Source organism: Mobula birostris, chromosome 4 (assembly GCF_030028105.1).
Source record: "Mobula birostris isolate sMobBir1 chromosome 4, sMobBir1.hap1, whole genome shotgun sequence".
Taxonomy (NCBI): Eukaryota; Metazoa; Chordata; class Chondrichthyes; order Myliobatiformes; family Myliobatidae; genus Mobula; species Mobula birostris.
In genome coordinates, this window is record NC_092373.1 from 150,178,248 (window position 1) to 150,195,275 (window position 17,028).

Genomic DNA, 17,028 nt, shown 5'->3' on the forward strand with positions numbered 1-17,028 from the left:
GTGTCAGTTCTCTCAGTGGGAGAGCATTTTGGAGATAGTGATCACAATTCTATCTCCTTTTCCATAGCATTGGAGAGGGTTAGGAACAGACAACTTAGGGAAATGTTTAATTGGAGTAAGGGGAAATAAGAGGCCATCAGGCAGGAACTTGGAAGCATAAATTGGAAACAGTTGTTGTCAAGGAAATGTACGGAAGAAATGTGGCAAATGTTCAGGGGGTATTTGTGTGGGGTTCTGTGTAGATACGTTCCAATGAGACAGGGGAAGGATGGTAGGGGACAGGAACCATGGTGTACAAAGGCTGTTGTAAATCTAGTCAAGAAGAAAAGAAGAGCTTACAAACCAGGTAATGATAGAGATCTAGAAGATTATAACGCGAGCAGGAAGGAGCTCAAGAATGAAATTCGCAAAGCCAGAAGGGACCATGAGAAGGCCTTGGCAGAAAGGATTAAGGAAAACCCCAAGGCATTCTTTAAGCATGTGAAGAGCAAGAGGAGCAGTCAAGTGTGACAGTGGAAAAGTGTGTATGGAACCAGAGGAGATGGCACAGGTACTTAATGAATACTTCGCTTCATTATTCACTACGGAAAAGGATCTTGGTGACTGTAGGGATAACTTGCAGCGGACTGAAAAGCTCGAGCATGTAAATATTAAGGAAGAGGATGTGCTGGAGCATTTGGAAAACATGAAGTCAGATAAGTCACCAGGAACAGACTGAATATAACCCAGGCTACGTGGAAAGCAAGAGAGGAGATTGCTGAGCCTCTGGCAATGATCTTTGCATCATCAATGAGGAAGGAAGATGTTCTGGAGGATTGCAGGGTTACGGATGTTGTTCCCTTGTGCCAGAAAGGGAGTAGGGATAGCCCAGGCAATATAGACCAGTGAGTCTTACTTCAGTAGTTGGTAAGTTCACGGAGAAAATCCTGAGAGGCAGGATTTATGAATATTTGGAGAGGCATAATATGATTAGGAATAGACAGCATGGCTTTGTCAAAGGCAGGTCGTGCCTTATGAGCCTAACTGAATTTTTTGAGGACGTGACTAAACTCATTGATGAAGCTAAAGCTGTAGATGTAGTGTATATTGATTTTAGCAAGGCATTTGGAAAGGTACCCCATGCAAGGCTTATTGAGAAAGTAAGGAGGCATGGGATGAAAGGGGACATTGCTTTGAGGATCCAGAACTGGCTTGCCCATAGAAGGCAAAGAGTGGTTGTAGACGGGTCATATTCTGCATGGAGGCCGGTGACCTGTGATGTGCCTCAAGGATTTGTTCTGGGACCCCTACTCTTTGTGATTTTGATAAATGACCTGAATGAGGAAGCCGAGAGTTGTGCTAGTAAATTTGCTGATGACACAAAGGTTGAGGGTGTTGTGGATAGTGTGGAGGGCTATCAGAGGTTACAACGGGACATTGATAGGATGCAAAACTAGGCTGAGAAGTGGCAGATGGAGTTCAACCCAGATAAGTGTGAGGTGGTTCATTTTGGTAGGTCAAATATGATGGCAGAATATAGCGTTAATGGCAAGACCCTTGGCAGTGTGGAGGATCGGAGGGATCTTAGGATCCAAGTCCATCGGACACTCAAAGCTGCTATGCAGGTTGACTCTGTGGTTAAGAAGGTATACGATGCACTGGCCTTCATCATTCGTGGGATTGAGTTTAGGAGCCGAGAGGTAATGTTGCAGCTATATCGGACCCTGGTCAGATCACACTTGGAGTACTGTGTTCAATTCTAGTTGCCTCACTACAGGAAGGATGCAGAAACCATAGAAAGGGTGCAGAAGAGATTTACAGGGATGTTGCTTGGATTGGGGAGCATGTCTTATGAGAATATGTTGAGTGTTATTTCTCCTTGGAGCGACGGAGGATGAGAGGCGAACTGTCAGGGGTGTACAAGATGATGAGAGGCATTGATCATGTGGATAGTCTGAGGCTTTTTCCCAGGGCTGAAATGGCTAGCATGAGAGGGCATATTTTAAGGTGCTTGGAAGCAGGTACAGAGGAGATGTCAGGGGTAAGTTTTTTTTACGCAGAGAGTGATGAGTGCATGGAATGGGCTGCTGGCAGAGGTGGTGGAGGTGGAAACAATAGGGTCTTTTAAAAAACTCCTGGATAGGTACACGAAGCTTAGAAAAATAGAGGGCTGTGGTTAAGCCTAGGTGGTTCTAAAGTAAGGATATGTTCTGCACTGCTTTGTGGGCCAAAGGGCCAGTATTATGCTTGTGGTTTTCTATGTTTCTATGTTTCTAAGAGAAGAGGACACATCTGTAAACCAACTACTTTAGGGTCAGGCATCACTTACATTCCTTTGTGTTCCTTGACAACAAATTTAAGGGGTGTATTTTCCACCGGGTGCTTTGAGATTTGAGAACAGCCTTCTCAGAAAAGATTTTTTTACATTTATTTAATCCTTGTTTTTCTCTTGAGTTACTTTTCATGTTTTTCCATATACTGCAGCTATGAAACAAACTGTATGAAGTAAAAGCATCTTTATGCTGCTTGAATCATTGGTTGAAATAACTATCAATGTGCGAAATAATATGATTCCACATTGCTCATTCTTCAATATTACAGCTATCAGTTATATGAAATTTACCTTTGCACAAGAACATAAGTGCAAAATTGTTCAGAGCATGTCCTGCAACAGCAGAGGAAATCACTGCAGCCAAGTATACAAAGCTGCCATATAAACACAGTTTCAAAAAGATGATGCTGCAGTAATGTAATTATCTGTTGTCATGATTGATTTGCGTGCTGCATAGGAAACGAGGATATGCATAGCTCTACAACTAGCAGAAGTGATGTTAACAATAGTATATGAACTGTAACCCATTGATGTGGTAACTCTTCCATGGAGATTGTGCGTCAATATCATATATCACCAAATGAATATACCATAGATTATCTATATCTGGGAAATCCTAAATAAAACACAATACAATAATTAACACTATCAAGGAATACTACCTTTTTAACTGCTGGAAATGTGGGGACATGAAATTATTGACAACAGTTAAACTGTAGATGGGAAGTTACACCAAATATATTGCAAAGCAATGCTATTTGTGACATATGAAATATCACAGAGCTATTCTAAGACAGAAACTGAATTATTTTGTGCTTTTCTCTTTCCTAATGATGTTAAAGGAGTTTATTTGGTCTATGAAGCATATGCTGGCTCTCACAGCAAACTCAATAATTCCCTTGCAACATTTTCTCTTACACTGCCCTTCAACATCCTATGATTTTCCTACACTCACCTGTACTCAGAGCATTGTACAGTGGCCAACTAACCTAACAAGCACCACATCTTTGTAATGTGCTAGTCAATTTGGAGGTCCCTTTCAGATACTATTTCCATGATTCAAGGTTTCCTTATGAACAGATGCTTCTCGGATTAGCAAGCTAATTTCCCAGGCAATGTTCCAAATTGGAATTATGTCAGTTGCATCAAGCATGCAGGGGTGAATTATGACCACAAAGCTCAGATGAATTTCCAAAATGGTGTAATTCAACCCAGAAATTGTCAGAACTGCATTTTTCACTTGAAATATATAATGCTCCAATGCATGACACTAAGATTAAATAGTGCCTTCTGTTGATCTCCTTGGCTAAATGGTTCATTTAACATTCTGACTACAAATAAAAAAAAATTGATGCTGGAAATCTCAAACGTTGAATCAGTTTCTCTTTCCATAGATGCTTCTTGACAGATTAACGGCTCTGATTTTATCATTGACTGAAGTATACTTGGATTCTCAGACTAAAGAAATTGGAAGATATTGTGCAGTATACTTAGCACTAGCCAATTAAAAAAGAACATTGCTTGTTTTAAGCAACACACATCAAAGTTGCTGGTGAATGCAGCAGGCCAGGCAGCATCTCTAGGAAGATGTACAGTTGATGTTTTGAGCCGAGACCCTTCGTCAGGACTAACTGAAAGAAGAGCTAGTAAGAGATTTGAAAGTGGGAGGGGGAGGGGGAGATCTAAAATGATAGGAGAAGTCAGGAGGGGGAGGGATGGAGCCAAGAGCTGGACAGTTGATTGGCAAAAGTGGTGGGGACCAGGGAATTTAAAAACGTCAAAAGGTTCAAGAGCATAAGAAGTGTCACGAACATAGTTAGGAAGGGATTGAACGGGGGGGGTGCGGGGTGATAAAACCATGTCGAGGTATGCAGAGATGTTCACGCTTTTAAACTTCTTAATGATTTTAAGTTCCCTGGCCCCCACCGCTTTATTTTCACCATGGATGTCCAGTCCCTGTATACTTCCATCCCCCATCAGGAAGGTCTCAAAGCTCTCCGCTTCTTTTTGGATTCCAGACCTAACCAGTTCCCCTCTACCACCACTCTGCTCCGTCTAGCGGAATTAGTCCTTACTGTTAATAATTTCTCTTTTGGCTCCTCCCACTTCCTCCAAACTAAAGGTGTAGCTATCGGCACTCGTATGGATCCTAGCTATGCCTGCCTTTTTGTTGGCATTGTGGAACAAACTATGTTCCAAACCTATTCTGGTATCTGTCCCCCACTTTTCCTTCGCTACATCGACGACTACATTGGTGCTGCTTCCTGCACGCATGCTGAGCTCATTGACTTCAATAACTTCGTCTCCAACTTTCACCCTGCCCTCAAGTTTACTGGTCCATTTCCGACACCTCCTTCCACTTTCTAGATCTTTCTGTTTCTGTCTCTGGCGACAGCTTATCTACTGATGTCTACTATTAGCCTACTGACTCTCACAGTTATCTGGACTATTCCTCTTCTTACCCTGTCTCTTGCAAAAATGTCATCCGCTTCTCGCAATTCCTCCGTCTCCGCTGCATCTCAGGATGAGGTTTTTCATTTCACAACGAGGGAGATGTCCTCCTTTTTTAAAGAAAGGGGCTGCCTTTCCTCCACCATCAACTCTGCTCTTAAATGCATCTCCCCCATTTCACGCACATCTGCTCTCACTCCATCCTCCCGCCACCCCACTAGGAATAGGGTTCAACTGGTCCTCATCTACCACCCCACCAGCCTCTGGGTCCAACATATTATTCTCTGTAACTTCTGCCACCTCCAACGGGATCCCACCACTAAGCACATCTTTCCCTCCTCTCCCCTCTCTGCTTTCTGCAGGGATCGCTCCCTATGCGACTCCTTTGTCCATTCGTCCTCCCCTCCCTCCCCGCCGATCTCCCTCCTGGCACTTATCCTTTTAAGCGGAACAAGTGCTACACATGCCCTTACACTTCCTCCCTTACCACCATTCAGGGCCCCAGACAGTCCTTCCAGGTGAGGCGACACTTTACCTGTGAGTCGGCTGGGGTGATATACTGCGTCCGGTGCTCCCGATGTGGCCTTCTATATATTGGCGAGACCCGACGCAGACTGGGAGATCGTTTCACTGAACACCTATGCTTTGTCCGCCAGAGAAAGCAGGATCTCCCAATGGCCACACATTTTAAATCCACGACCCATTCCCATTCTGATATGTCTATCCATGGCCTCCTCTACTGTAAAGATGAGGCCACACTCAGGTTGGAGGAACAACACCTTATATTCCATCTGGGTAGCCTCCAACCTGATGGCATGAACATCGACTTCTCAAACTTCTGCTAATGTCCCACCTCCACCTTGTACACCATCCATTATTTATTTATATACACACATTCTTTCTCTCTCTCTCTTATTTTTCTCCCTCTATCCCCCTCACTAACCCCTTGCACATCCTCTGGGTATTTTCCCGCCTCCCACTTTTCTTTCTCCCTGGGCCTCCTGTCCCATGATCCTCTCATATCCCTTTTGCCAATCAACTGTCCTGCTCTTGGCTCCATCCCTCCTCCTCCTGTCTTCTCCTATCATTTTGAATCTCCCCTTCCCTCCCACCACTTTCAAATCTCTTCCTAGCTCTTTTTTCAGTTAGTCCTGACAAAGGGTCTCAGCCCGAAACGTTGACTGTAACTCTTCCTAGAGATGCTGCCTGGCCTGCTGCGTCCACCAGCAACTTTGATGTGTGTTGCTTGAATTTCCAGCATCTGCAGAATTCCTCATGATTGCTTGTTTTATCAACCTTATTGATTTTGTGTTACTCCACAAAATTCCAGAAGTGCTTTCCAGCAAGAGTTGTGTTTGTTCTTCAATGGCCATTCTACATTAAATTTTATCAGATGATGTTGGTCCCATGTGACCTTCTTTTTGAAACTTTGCAAGGGAAATTATTTCATAATGTCCTGGGATTCTCTGCAATTGAATGGAACCAAGAAAATTGAATTTTAACAAACAGATGATCCCTGAAGAAGATGGTAGGTTTTGTCATTGAAGCATCAGTTAAAATCAATACTCATACCTGGCTGAAAGCCTGAGAGGAGATTATTCATAATGTAGGGATCAGTCTGGAACACCAATCATACATAAGCCTCTCCTTCAGGGCTGCCATCATACCATAGTAGCAAACACCAACTACATCCATTGATCTCACCCCCTACAATAGAACTCCATTGCTCCTTTTCTTGACTCCCACTCCTCCTCCCTGACTTACTTCAAAATCCCTGAAACCCTTGATCCGGCCCTTCATGTTCTTCACTCTCACCATCAGCAACCTTCACCACACCCACCCTGACCCCATTGAGCTGGTTTTGCCCTATTTCTTTTTGCATGCTAGAAACTGAGTAATAGGTATTCAATTGCATTGTCTTGAGCATATAATGAAGATTGCAGCATTAGCCCTTCAAACTAAGTGGTTGATAGCATATTGCGATAATTATATCTGCATTTTTATAGTGAACCTTAGACCTACCCTGTACAATATTGTGATGTATAATAATCAGGGATTTTAAAATAAAATGCCTGTCCTCCCTTTTTTAATGTTATACATTTGTGGAGTGTCAAGAAAACACCAAAGATTGCAGTCAAGCACACTTACTCTATGTGTTTCCCTGACAGGTAACCAAGATAATACTGAATTTTAACTAGAAAGTGGCACTTACGTTTCCAATAATCCAACAATAGCAAACAAATGGTGGATTATTTAGAATTAAAATAAATTTTGCAGAAACGATCTAACCTTTTAAGACTAATGGACTTTGTGAAGTATGCCATTTCCTCAGCTTCTAATGAAAATTATAATTTATAAACTTGATCTGAGTTTCTACAAAAAGAGTTTGTTCAACTTATGCAAGCATATTTAATTATTTTTTGTTTCATCCTCTATTAAAGATCTGATTAACTCCTCTGTTTTGCAAATTTCCCCTTCCTGTTGAAGGGAGGAGTCAGATATGAAAGATATAAAATTATAGAATCCTGGAAACTGGATCATTTAGTGCCAACTCTATGTGCAAAAATTGATTTAAGTCAACACAGAGTGTCAACATAGAGAATGTAGTGCATTGTGAAATTTGACTGGACATTTCCACTTCAAAGCCTGATGCTTTACTGTGTCAAATGCATACTTAATAATATTATTCTTAGTTGATCTATTACCGGCATCAATTAAGGACTTGGGGTACAATCTATGATTGTTGTGGGACAGCTAAAGGCAACTAGGATCATATTGTGCTACCATTATTCTACAAAGGTCTACAAGCAGCTGCCACAGCAATGTTACTTATTTCTGCATGATGAAGTTGATCACTTATTAATTATGATACATTCAAATTCTGCAGTGGCTGGAAATCTAGAGTGACACACATAGTACTAAAGGAACTAAGCATGTTATGCAGCATCTATGGAGAGAGATAAACAATTAATGTTTTGCACCGAGACCTTTCATCAGGTCCAAAATGTCAGCAGTTCATTCCTCTCCACAGATGCTGCCTGACATATTAAGTTCCTCCTGCACTTTGTGTTTGTTAGCCTGGATGTTCCACATTATTTATAACAATAAATAAAATAACATTACAAGGATCATTGTTTATCTGAATTTAAACAAGCACTTCTCTTGTTTCTGTTTTGTCTGGTTATTCTGGGACTTATTTTGGTGTCTACTTATGACTGCTATTCATCTATGAGAAGACTACTCTCTTTTATCTTTGAATACTCAAGAGGCCCAGCTGGTTCTGCTTCAGATGAATAAGGGTTCTAGCTAGTTAGTATTCAGGCCAGGTAAGCAAGCTGTCAGAGAGGTGTTAGTGATGGTGAACTGGTGCCCTCATGCAGGAGCATCAATGTTGTGAAATTCCTTGTCTTTCTCACTGTCTTTGAATAACTGGAAATGATGCTAATATTGAGTGAACTCATTATCCTCCATTTGGATGCCTCAACTCTATAAATTTGGTGGAAGTGTTAGAATGTCAATGGTGGACTGAGGGCAGCAAGTGGTTTAGGAGAGGGGAGGAAGATGTGGCAGGTAATTGGAGGAGTGCTTGTGTGATTAATAGTTTGTGTGTGAGAGAACATGAATAAGTGTTCATTTTGATAAATAACTCATCAAGTAAAGGTATGAATTTTCCTGAGGCTCTGCTCTGTAGTTTCAGATTTTCACTCTTGGCGGTATTATTTCTAGCCACCTTTTGCTGGGTATTTTTAATGGTGGCTGTTGTAGGTAATCTGCATCACAATCCCACATAGAAAACATCCCTCTTAGCCTCTATCTACCCTCAAGATATCTAGAACGGGACTAGCAAGTTTAAATGCAATTTGTAACCCTACAGAACCATGTTAAGATATTTCACTAGAAGTTAAAAACTTAATATTTTACAAATGTTTGATGCTGGAGAGAAAAAAAATGCTTTGTGCAATAGCGAAAGGTTGATTCAACTGCTGTTGCAACAGTAAGGGAAAATATGAAACAAAATTAAGCAACATTAAGCAAAATAAAGGGAAGTACTGTGATTGTGACAAAATTCCTGGAGAGATTGGAAAAGCTGGTAGATATTGAAGGTTCTTATTCAATGTGACAAGCAGATATTCACTTGGAGACATTGACAGTAGAACCTCCCTAAACTCGTATTACATTAATTTCTTTTTATATATAGCATACTCTTGAAAGATAGCAGTTGATTCAGTACAATTGGAATGGCTTCAATGCCATTGGTCAATTCAATATTTTGTTTGTCTGACAAATGGTTTCATTGAAATACATATTTAAAGTGGGAACACATCATAAACTAATAAGACACATTAGTTCAAGCAGTTTTCTTGGGACAAAGTAATTCACATGGATTGACTAAAAAAGCTTTTGAGAACAAAGTCCAGACACAAGTTAGTGTTGAGAGGGCTGATTCTCTAAGTATAGATATGGTATATCACAATTATTGGTAGACAGAGCAAGTGTGTCTATGACCATATTTGATGTACTAAGTGACAAAATAACTTAGCGGGTGTCTGGTGCCTGGTATGATGTAGACTGGTTAACAATGCTCATTGTGTTATGATTAGCTGATGCATATGAGAATATTCCATAGTCCTGTCAGTTTACATCCACTTATCCTGAGGAGTCAGCTGTGGACCAGTAACCTGTGCTACAGAGAGAGCACTTTGTGTTTACATAAATGTTGTTCTAAATTTAAAACTGAATACTGCTTGCATTTTATATTTCAACCATTTGTTTTTTTAATACTGTTTCTTATTTGTATTAATGCCCGTTTTCTTTATCCTGTAACCCCTGAAAGACATCTCATTTCTGGCAATTCACTAATACCAAATCCTCACATTGCAACAGTATTGAAGTACTTCAATACTCTATTTTTACTCTAGTGAAGCAATATTTAGCATGGAAAAATTCTTAAGCGTGTGCATGGAAGGCACAGTGCAACATAGTGTGCCATTAAATATGAAGACTATTCAAACTTAGGCCAAGATGTTGATGCATATGTTGATTTAGTGAAAGAAGAAAGAAGTATTGTACAAGGAAAAGTTTTCATGTATTTGATATGCCAGCTGTTAGCTGTGAATTATATTATTAAACAATCTCAGCTATGCTTGAGATATGTTCAAAAGTGTGCTCCTCCATTCAAACTGAAGGTTGGAACGTAGTGGGGAGACACAAGATTTCCACCTGCTACCACATTCTCCACCCCCGCCCCCGACACCTCCTGCCATTGCTTCTTTCTTCCCTCTATATCTACTAATCACCATCGCCTTCCAGCCTTCAGTTTGTTTTTTTCTCCAGATTACAGCATCTGCAGTCTCCTGTATCTCCAACTGTAGCTGCTGGCCACTTAAGAGATTCACTTTGGACACTGTCAAAAGTGGCCTCCTTCATCTGCTATACCAGCACCACTGTTGAGAGAAAAGCATTCAGAAGTGATGCATCTCCATTTATAGCATGGAATTCAGTAGGAGATAAGGTGTTTGGCTACTGATGATTATGAAATAGACTGCTTTCGAGGAATGAAATCCCTCAATAAGGCAAGAAATCCTTTTTACGTCATCCTTTACGCTACTGTCTCTCTCATACATCGCAAGACATTATTTTCCCTCAGTGTCTATCATATTCCCTTTAAAAACTTTGAATCATTGGCAGCGACTTTTACAGGCAGTGAGTTACAGATCATAAAAACTCTTTGTGCAATAGGGTTTTTCCTCATGTATCCGTTATTCCATTTTGACCATAATTTAATCTGGTCCCTCAGTGCCTGAAACAACTATTAATGGGGTCAACTTTAATCTATTTACCCTGTTTAAAGCAATGATGATCTTATATGCCATTTTAAAACTTATTTGCAACTTTCTTTGCCCCAAGAACAATTACTAATTTGTGAAGTAACCATTTATTTGCATTTTTGGAAACTTTTTGTACTCTGCTCCTCTCTTCAAATCTACAATTACTTCATTCAAGTTAGTTTTGGAGCTGTGTCATAAATATTGCATGAGTAATTTATAGAGATTTGTCAGTGCATAGGTTGCTAAAAGGATATGATAGTTTTGAATAGAGCAGCTTAATAGGCTTCAATAGTACAAGCTTCTGCATAAGTAGATCTTTTTTAAAGATATGTTTAACTGTGCCAGAAATTGTCCCTAATGCAACCATTTCAAGACAAATTTAATTTATTGGTGAATTTAATCTGATCAAATTATTTGGTCCAGAAGTGTGTTATCTATCTCAGGGATCTTCATTTCCTCTAGGCTTCTCCAAACATGATATGAAATTAATGTAATATTTCCAAAACTATATACCATAATTTATGGATGTTTCAAGAAAACAACACAAGTGGTAATTTTTACAATTAATCCAGGGTTTCTGCCAAAGTAATGGCAGCAATCCAGAGCAAAAGAATGAAACTTAGTTATTTTACTGATACTTTTTCTAACTGAAATAATCTGCAATATACACAATGGTAGCTGACTTGGTGTCAAATTGCAAACATTTTGCATAGGAGTTTAGAATGCCTGAATTAAGTTAAGACACATGAGCAGAGGAAACAAAACTTTCATTTTGTAGGTCAGCCCAAATTTAGTTCCCAGAGTTCACAGGTCTAGGTTTAAACCCAGAAGCATTGGTACACCCTCTTTCACAGCTCCATCATTGTTTTAACAAAGATGTCAACCCTTTATTAACAACAATTCACAACGACAGTGAAAAACTTTTAGACATTAATGGCACAGTGACATTTACTGACAAAATGTAGTATCATATTTTAAATTCCTATATTGCCATACAATTACCTCTCAAAGTTATCCTTTGCTCTTCAAGTTTTCGTGATCAGGCACGATTTATAGTTTTGACCAATTATAAATAAAGCATCCTAGAATTTGTTCAATTCCAAATGAACCCTAGGCTACTGCACAGGAGCAAAATAAGCTGCAGAGAGTTGTAAACTCAGTTAGCTCCATTATGGGCATTAGTATCCATAGTACCCAGGACATCTTCAAGGAGACATTGATTATTAAGGACCCTCATCACCAAGGATATGCCCTGTTCTTGTTGCTACCATCAGGAAGGAGGTACAGGAGACTAAAGGCTCACACTCAATGATTCAGGAACAGCGTTTTTCTCTCCGCCATCTAATTCTGAATGGACTTTGAACCCATGAACACTACCTGACCACTTTTTAATTTTTTTTATTTTGCACTACTTATTTATTTTAACTAGTTAATATCGTGTATATACTTACAACTCATTTTTTCCCTATCATTATGTATTGCATTTTACTGCTGCCACAAAGACAACAAATTTCATGGCATATGCTGGTGATATTAAACCTGATTCTGATTCTTATTTTGATTTTGATTCTGAATCCCTTTCTTTCTTCCCCCATGTAGTTTTAAACAAGATCCAACACCATAAATTCATTTGCCATTTAAGAAACAACTTGCATATATTTTGCATATCTCAGTTCCTCAGGATATCTTAAAATAGATCTTCAGTCATGAAAAATTGAGGAAAGAATATTTACAAATGTAAAGCATGAAATATTATAGCCAATCAGTGCATTGTAGCCTGTTACAAATAATGAAAAAACAGCCAGTTAATTTAAGTTGGACTGCCCATGAACTCTGGATGTGATGCCAATGCACAATAAGCATGAAGCTAATTGATTGTATTTCATTTAGACACTGCCTTTTATTATAATAGTTTCCTTTTGTGAACAATGTTAGCATTTCTGGGTACACTGTCAAAATATGCTTTCACCAGTTAAAGATTATCACCAATGTGAAACAGAATTTCAGTTCTACTTCCCATTCCCATTCTGACATGTCAGTCCATGGCCTCCTCTACTGCTGTGATGAGACCACATTCAGGTTGGAGGAGCAAAACCTTATATTCTTCCTGGGTAGCTTCAAACCTGATGGCATGAACACTGATATCTCGAACGTCTGGTAATTGCCACCCCACTTTCCTTCAACATTCCCCATTTCTGTTTCTCTCTCTCACCTTATCTCCTTACCTGCCCATCACCTTCTTCTGGTGCTCTCTCCCTTTCCTCGCTTCCATGGTCTTCTGTCCTGTCCTATCAGAGTTTGCTTTCCCCAGCTCTGTATCTCCTTTAACTTCCCAGCTTTCTACTTCACCACTCCTCCTCTCTTTGTTTCACCTATCACCTACCAGCATGTACTCCTCCTCTTTCCCCCCAACTTCTTACTCTGACTTAGCCTCTTCCCCTGATGAAGGGTCTTGCTGCCTAACCTGCTGAATTCTTCTAACATTTTGTAAGTGTTACTTCGGATCTTCAGCCTCTGTAGATTTTCTCGTGCTTATAAAGAAATGAAAAGGTCAGTGCCAAAACAAATCGAAATTATAGGACTGCTGGTGAAAGAGGAGTTTTGGTTATTGGAATCATCATTGATGAGTCCTTCAGAGATTCCTTGGGGAAAAATTGAATGTCATTGCTATGTCCTCTGGAGAAGTTACAGTAAATGTGGTTGATACACGTTCAATTCTTCTTCATCCATTTTCTCTTATATTGAACATACTGCTCTATTTTTTGGGTTTTACTCATACAGTTGATGGTAAAGGTCATACTCTCATAAGGTTGTGTCTGTGCTGTATTCAGCTGAACAGAGTGTATTGTGACGAGAATACACATAAATTAAGATGTTTGCTGGCCTGGGCTAGCATCAGTGGCATCAGCAGTTGGTCTGCCACCTGTCCTCAGGGGAGGGAGAGATAAGGAACAATGAAGCAGCATCTGGAGATGTGTAATGAAGGGACGGGAGAGAGAGCTGTCTAGAGCGGCTCCCCCTTTGAACCCTGAACTGTTTGAAGTGATGGACAGGCGATACCCCAGCAGGGGGATAAAAAGGGACAGGTTCGCTAAGGCAGGACACACATGACACCCGAGGTAACGAGACCCTGGAAGCGGTGCGCCTCTCACAAGTCGGTGGGAAGTACCGGGCCAAAAACGCACAGGGTGGAAAGGTATGATCAGTGGGAACCTGGTGTGTGTCCACCCTCGCTTGGGTGCCGGGTTCACTGCAGAGGATCGACTGCATCTGGAGGAGGGGTCACAGTCGGTGACCTCAGGTGACATCACAAAGGACTCGCACGAAAGCTGCTTGTAAGCAATATCGCAGGTCTGTGAGTGGAAGCCATTTTGAATGATCAGTCGTTCTCGTTCTCTCTCTCCCTCCCCCCACGTTGTCCATCACCATGGCAACGATTACTGCGAACTGAACTAAATTGAACTGGACTTTGTGTCACTTTGAAATTGGTCATTTACCCCTAGACAACGATAGAGCTTGATTGATGCTGTTATCTTAATTCTGTGTACATGTGTGTTTATCATTGCTGAACTGTTGCATTTATTATCCTTTCGATTACTGTGTTGCTTGTTTCTTTAATAAAACTTTCTTATTTCTAGTAATCCAGACTCCAACTGAGTGATCCATTTCTGCTGGTTTGGCAACCCAGTTACGGGGTACGTAACATAAGTGGGGTTCTCGTCCGCGATTTTGAACGCTAAATTTTGGACGGAGTAAATTGATTGGGTCAAAATTCCCGAAAGAAAGAAAAGATAAACAGCAGAAATGGAGGCTGAGGAATTTATAAAGGCGCCGACCTTGGAGGCATTAGAGGATGCCAGGAAATCGGAATTTCTAGCTGTGGCCAAACAGTTGAATCTTGCTAAGGAGAAGTCGACAATGAGGAGAGAGGAGTTACACAGAGCTATCGTAGAGCACTATGTATCTAAAGGTGAGTTTCCCCAAGGGGAGCTGGGGGTGGTGTCTATTGAAAAACCTGCTGGAGACGCGGTACAGGTACAGCTTGAAAAACTGAGACTCGAGCTTGAGTTCTGGGTACGGCAGTTGGAGCGAGAAGAGAAGAAGAGGGACAGACAGTTACAACGAGAAGAGCAGGAGAGAGAGGTAGAAAGGCGAGAGAGAGAGAGACAGTTGGAAAGAGAAGAGAAAGAGAGAGAAAGACAGTTGCAGCAGTTGGAGAAACAGAGGAAAAGGGAATTCGAGCTGGAGAAGTTAAGGTTAAGGGCAGAGCAGGGGCTCGTGCCGAACCAAGGTGAAGGGTTCCGGGTGACCCAGGAGGTTAGGCTGGTTCCCCCATTTGACGATACCAACGTGGATCGATACTTCCTCCATTTCGAAAAAGTGGCTATAAGTCAGGATTGGCCGAGGGATAAGTGGGCTGTTTTACTTCAGAGTGTACTGAAAGGGAAAGCCCAAGAAGCTTACTCAGCTTTGTCCGTGGAAGATGCCCAGAGGTATGAGGTGGTGAAAGAGGCCATCCTCAGGATTTATGAGTTGGTCCCGGAGGCATACCGGCAGAGATTCCGGAATGCGAGGAAGCAGTGGGACCGCACATATTTGGAGTTTGCCCGTGAGATGCAGACATATTGTGAGCGTTGGTGCGCCTCAAAGGGGGTAGAGGGGGATTATGACAGACTGCTACAACTGATCCTGATTGAGCAGTTTAAAGGTTGTGTCCCTGAGGGTATGAGACCCTACCTCGATGAGAAAGAGGCAGCCACATTAGCCGCAACTGCTAAGTTAGCGGATGAGTATGCGATGACGCGTAAAATGAAGTTTGCCCCGAGTAAAGGCTACCAGAAGGGTAGTCAGGACGGCGGGGAGAGTCCGCCGGAAAAGTCAGAAAGTAAGCCGGGGACTAGTGAGAAGGGTAAGGTAGACCAGGAGCAGTCTGGTAGGAAGTCTCCTGGGGTCGTCTGTTATAATTGCGGGAAAGTCGGACACTTCGCGTCCAGGTGCTTTGCCCCAAAGAAGGAGACGGGAAAAGGGAAGACAGCGATTTTGAATGGCTGTATCGAGCTGTTAAGCGAACCGCTAGGGAAGGACAGGTCTGCCAAAGTTCAGGAAGGGCGCGAGAGGTTTATCTCGGCCGAATTAGTGTCAGTGAAGGAGGGGTTAAAACCAGTTCCAGTGCGGATCTGGAGAGACACGGGAGCGTGTCAGTCACTAATACTGAAGAGTGTATTAGAGTTTAGCTCAGAGACCCAGACTAGGGAGGTAGAGGTCAAAGGTGTTGGGGAAGGGACAGAGTCAGTCTCTTTGCACCAGATACACTTACAAAGCAACCTGGTCTCTAGACTAGTCACGATCGGGGTGAGGTCCGAATTACCGATGAAAGGCATGGAAGTCTTGCTCGGTAATGATGTCGCTGGGGGAATCGTGTTCCCAATCGTGAGATTGACAGGTCAGCCTGCCAGCAGTGAGGCCCCGCCCATGGACTCACAGGTTCATCATGGGACCGCGGTAGTGAATTTAGCTGCGGTAGTAAATTTAGCTGAAACGTTTCTGCCAACCTTGTACGAGAAGGGGGTAGAAAATGAAAAGAAGGAGTGTGGTGAGACAAGAGGTAGTGAGGGAGCTGGGACAGACGTAGCAGTAGCCAGGAAAGAATTTGTGCAGATGCGGGAGCGAGACGAAGGGCTGATGGTTTCGGCAGAGACAGCTCTCTCTGACACAGACTTGACAACGGAACTAGCAGGCTATTGTGCGGAGGAGGAAGTGCTAAGGAAGAAAGGGAGACCAAGTACCGTGCCCGCCGATGAGGAGTGGGGGGTGGTGCAAAAGGGTTATGGGGATGAGGTTTTTAACATGGCCCACGAGGTACCCCCCGGTGGACATTTTGCGGTGCTGGAGGAAACAGTTGGTGGAATCGTGAAGGAGGTTTACCGGCTGCCCAGGGGGAAGGATGTTATTGATCATGACCGATGCGAACTGAGACGGTCACAGGCTTTTGATATGCTAACAAACCTAGTCGGTGTTAGCGTGGAAATCAATGAAGCTAGGGGCCCCCTGATAAGAGAAAAAAACATTTTGAAAAGATTAGTATGAGATCGATCAGATGGGAGAAGGCTATTGTTTTGGCCAGGTCTACTGATAAGGTCTCTCCCTTAATCCCCGAACAAAGCGACTCTTTAGGAGAAGGAATTAAACGACTCACACCCGTGTGTTTGATTGCCCCGAGGCGATGCAAAGAACTGGGACGTTGGGTGGTGTCTGTTACAATAAGGTAGCCTAGTAAACGACATCCATATATAATGAGTAATTCAGTGACTAAAGGGCTGATGAACACAGAGGTGTGTATTGGCAATTTAATACGGCTGTCTGAAGTCAGCTTGATAGTGAACCTTGAAAAAAATGAGTTCGGCCACGCGAAGGTCACTTACCTGGGAATTGTGGTGA